Source organism: Citrus clementina, unplaced genomic scaffold, assembly GCF_000493195.1.
Source record: "Citrus clementina cultivar Clemenules unplaced genomic scaffold, Citrus_clementina_v1.0 scaffold_7, whole genome shotgun sequence".
NCBI lineage: Eukaryota > Viridiplantae > Streptophyta > Magnoliopsida > Sapindales > Rutaceae > Citrus > Citrus x clementina.
Window position 1 is genome coordinate 11,414,372 of NW_006262075.1, and position 5,399 is coordinate 11,419,770.

The window sequence follows — 5,399 nt, forward strand, 5'->3', positions numbered from 1 at the left end:
AGAAATACATAAATGTAAAAGCTTAATGTTGATAATTACACTCAAAAGATAAATAACGCACAACTAATATTATACTAATTAAAGTTTCACAAAATTTATAAAACGGAGAAACAGCTAATATGGGCTGGCTGGTTTGGGGCTTTTGTTAGCGTTTTACTTGGTCTCAGGTTCGAGAGGATTGGTATCTTCTAAATTCTGATCATGAAAACCTTAATTATAAATTTGAGGTATTCTAAAATACCTTCTTTTTACTATAAAAGCTTTATTAATGTATTAAAAAAGGAAAAGTTTGAACGATCACCATGATTTTCAGTCTATCAAACTTTAGTTTGCTTATAGGAGCGTTTTGAAAAAAAAAATTACTAAAAGAGAAATTAACATGCAAATAATGTTGGAATTTTTTTTTTTTTGGGGGTACAATCCAAGTTAATCTATGGGATTGCCAGTAGGGGCAGGCATTAGTTGCTTAGATCGGATTTGTAAAATCCTAAACCAGCTAAATAAACATGTCCAACCCAACTTAGTCCAATCATCAAATCATTGGGTTAGATTGGATTGGGTTGTGTTCATCAAATTGATTAAAATAAAAAATTAAATATAAAAGTAAAAAAATTATTTGTGTTTGAAATAAAATTTAAATAGAAAAAATCATTAATTCTCCATCGTAATATTGAATTTTGTTCTTATACCAAAATTCTATTAATAAACAATATGACGTAATGTTTGAATACCTATCAAACTTTTAGTAAAAATTTTAGTTTAATTTCTAAATTTTATATTTAGAAAATTCAATCACTTTTAGATTTAACAAAAACAAATAGAAAAGAGTTTTTATATTATAAAACAATAAAAAAAGAATGTTCAATATTAGATTTAGCAATTTATGATTTTACAATTGACAATTGATATTATTTTTTTATGGGTTTGGTTGGGTTATATGGGTTCATTTTAATGAACCTAATTATTAATCAAGTTAAAAGTTTGACCTAATCAATTCATTTAAATTTAATTAGGTTGAGTTAGATTGGATTAGATCTGATAAGTTGGGTTGAGTTTGTTCACCCTTTTTGCAAGTACTAATAAGCACTTTTTAAAAAAAATATAAAACGAACTGTCACATTATACATATGTTACAATCCAGAGCTTACTGATATTGGTGTTAAAACATGGTCCAAAGGCTTTTCTTGCCAAGTATATTGGTTAGAAATTTGTGCCCACTAGAGAAGTGAGATAAATCCTACACTGACGAAATATAGAGACTCTTATTAATATTTGGAGAAATATATTTATTTTACCTTCTTTTTATTACAAAAAGTTTTTCTTTTTCTTTTTCAAATAATATATGAAAAATTAGAGTCACAAGTACAGGATTTCATCATTTCTTCTTGGTTAAAATTTCTAAGTCAATTGCACATGCAGCACACCATATCATTTTCTTTCTTTTGGTTTCATTTATAAATGAAGAAAAGATGAATACTTTTCTAGTACCTAAAATTTAAAATAATCAATTTTATTCCTATCGATTTAAGTTTTTAAGGATAAAATAGTAATTCTGTTTTATATAATGTAAAATTCAAACAAATTTAATTTGTGACATGTAAGAAATAGTGATGATACTTGAATTGAATACTCATTGTATCGTTGTGAGTCACTATTAAAATTGGAAAAAGCTATTTACCCCGAATTTGCTCCCCGAATCTGCGCTCCGAAATCAAAACGCACCGTTTACTTTTTTCTCTCCACATGTGTTGCTTCATTTTGCCTTCACTTTCCACTTCCTTGCTTTCACTTTCCACTTCTCTAGTTAGGCCCGTAAAGCAAGGTAAACATTTTGCTTTCACTTTCCATTTCTCTTTCCAATTAGCAGCACTCTTTTTCTTCAGGCAGATTCGTTTGTTAAGTTAGGAGGATTTCATTCCATTTTTGGTTTCAAATCCACTCAACCACGCCACTTGCGTCTTAATTCAATCTCTTTTTTTTCCCCCCTTCCCTCAACTCTTGATCGATGGTTCGTTCTCTTGCTCTCGTTCAATTTTCGTTATTGTGTTTGATGCATGTATCATCATCATCTGATACAAAGAAGGAAATAACAAAGAAGGAACGAAATAGCAAAGCAAAGTAAAATAAGTGGACCACAGCTGGACACAACAAATTTTCTAGTTAGGCCCACACGTTGACTGAAGAAACACGTGAAGAAACAACTTTGCTTTTGCTTTTTCTTTCCCCAGCTTTTTCCTTTCCTTTATATAAAACAAGATAATGGACACGTGATTAACTCATAGCAAACGGTGCGATTTGATTTTGGGGTGTAAATTCAGGGTGCAAATTCGGGGTAAATAGCAACACTCATTAAAATTTACTAGACAATTACAAACCACAAAAATTTCAAAACTAACAATTATGCATACACACGGTGATGATGAAAGATGGATGTGAGTGATGCTTTAAGATAAAAGCCAAAGTAATAATAATATTAAATTTCACAGAGCAAAAAAGAAAAATGAGACACAACTCGTCACCGGCTCTCATCATGATCTTTGTGGTATGGTGCATGCATGTTTGTCGTGTCACCGATCATGAGTTCGAGGAGAGCTGGTTTCAAGCCAGAAGCAAAGAACATGATTCATGTAGTCTTGCCATCAAGTAAGGTATTACAAAATACCTCTCTTTTATCACTACAAATGCAAAACATAAAGCCAATATTCTTATTGATTTCTTAACAATAAGAATATCTTACTCTATACAAACCTTTAATGTTTAGGAATGCATGCACAAACTTTCTTTTGTGAATTTTTTTTTTCTGTTTAAGAATATCGAAATACTGTCAAACTCTATTTTTTGATGTATGAGATCTATTTTACTAAATAAGTAACGATAAAATCTCACATATGGAGTTGATCTTGATGGTTTAAGTTGAAAAAGAGTTTATATAACTATTTCTAAAAGATTAAATATAATAACCTATATATTAGGATAAATTTTAAGGGTGGAGATTTCTATTTCCTGTATTGGAATTGAGGAAGTTCGTATATAAAGATATTCTTTTATTACGTCACTTGATATTGCAAAAATTTGAGAAATTAGTGAGGAATTATACTATATTTGGGAAAACTAATAATATTTTTTTCAGAATAAAAATCAGTTGATGATGAAACCGAACACCAACTCTCGTTATGGTCATGGTGGTATGGTGCTTAGTTGTTCGCAATACCATCAAGTCCCGCTTTCGAGACACCTTGGTACTTGAAAGATACAAGAACCTTGAATCAAACGCATCCTTCGCTGGTTACCTTTGAATATAGGTATTTTAAAATACCTCTCTTTTATATATGTTTAAATCTTATTTTCATAACATGTACAAAATATCCTCAAGTTGTTTTTTTTTTTTTAATATCATTTACTTGAGAGTTCATTATTTTTTTCTATTACAGATTTTACTAATCACTGGGAAAATTAATGTTGATTTATTTACCTAATATATTAGTTATATTTTGTCAGTGAGTGCTAACTTTTCTTCTATTTAGTTCAAAGCTCACTTATTAATTTACCATCTACACTTATTTGATAACAAGATCACAAGTTGAAGTCATTTCCGAATCACTAAAAGTAATATTTTCTTTTATGATATAAACTTGCTAAATTCAATTTCATTGCGATCACTCTTTAATTAAGCTTATTTTATATTTTTCAATTAATATATCTAGTATATATATACTAATAAAAACTATTTATTGAAAAAGGATTTTTTTTCAATATTTTTTCATGTTGTTGCATCCAAACAGTGGTATTTGCAATTTCATGACATTGTCACCTCTTATGGGTTCCAAGAGAACGTTATTGATCAGTGTATATACGTGAGGGTCAGTGGGAGCAAGCATATCATTTTGGTGCTTTATGTGGATGATATATTGCTCGCCACTAATGACACTGATTTTTTACTTGAGACAAAACAAATGCCTTCATGCAATTTTGATATGAAGGATCTCGATGAAGCCCATTATGTATTAGAGATAGAGATTCTTTGTAACAAATCTAAAGGAGTTTTAGGATTGTCTTAAAATGCTTACATTAATCATATTCTGAAAAGGTTGAATTTAGAGTCTTGTGCTCCTCGAAAAGCACCAATTTCAAAAGGTTACAAACTTTCCAACTTTCAATGTCCAGATAATGATGTAGATAAAGCTAGAATAAAAACAGTCTCATATGCATTAGTCGTGGGTAACTTGATGTATGCTCAAGTCTGTACTTACCCTGATATTGCTTTTACAGTGGAAGTGCTTGGGAGATACTTAAGCAATCCTAGATATGAACACTGGAAGGCTGCAAAGGAAGTTAGATATTTGCAAGCCATTAAAGATTTTACATTGACACATCAACAATCAAACTATTTGAATATAATGGGTTTCTGATGTTGATTTCGCAGGGTGTTTGGAAGACAAAAAATCCACATCTGGTTACATCTTTATGACGGCAGGAAAAGCTATATTATGGAAAAGTGCCAAGCAGACACTTATAGCTTCTTTAATAATAGAGGTAGAATATGTAGCATGTTTTGAGGCTACTCGTCAAGCTTTATGGATGCAAAATTTTATCATAAGGCTAGATTTTTTGTTGGTTGTACCGAGACCATTAAAAATATATTGTGATAATTCTGCAGTTATTTCTTTCTCTCATAATACAGGGAGTTCTTTATGCTTCAAGCACATTGATATTAAATATTTATTTGTGAGAGAGAAAATTGCTCTATCTTATGTATCAGTAGATCACATGCCTACAGAACTCATGTTAACTAATCCACTTACTAAAGCTTTAGCTCCAAAAGTGTTTAGGGAGCATGTAACTCATATGAGACTGTTAGAATCCTTTTATATATGCTGAGTTAGTGGGAGTCCTGATTTATATTATAAGTTACAACTTAAATGAGATTATGTATTGCTCATATTTTTGTTATTATGCATACATATTGTTATGTGATATTGGTATGCCATATATTGTGGACACATGTGGTTGGATATGGCATTATGTATAATTGAGGATATTGTGGTTCGAGACATTTTGTTTGGTCTCAATATAGACATTATGGACTGAAGTATTTTGGCTTGGCTTTAGTGTGCTTTCTTAAGACATTTTGATTTAGTCTCATTATCGTTATAAGAAAGCACAACTTCCTTGAAACATTTTGGTATTAGTCTCATTATGATGAAAAGGAAGCTCGCTTCTTGAGATGTTTTGATCCAGTCTTATTATGGTTAAAAAGAAGCGATGGTTTAGGAGACATTTTGTTTTAGTCTCATTTAGATATACATGTGGACTTTGTGGAAATGGACATGTTGATCACATTGTCATGCTATTTCCACAATTATAATTGTATATTACTACTACATAGTCACGTGTTTATA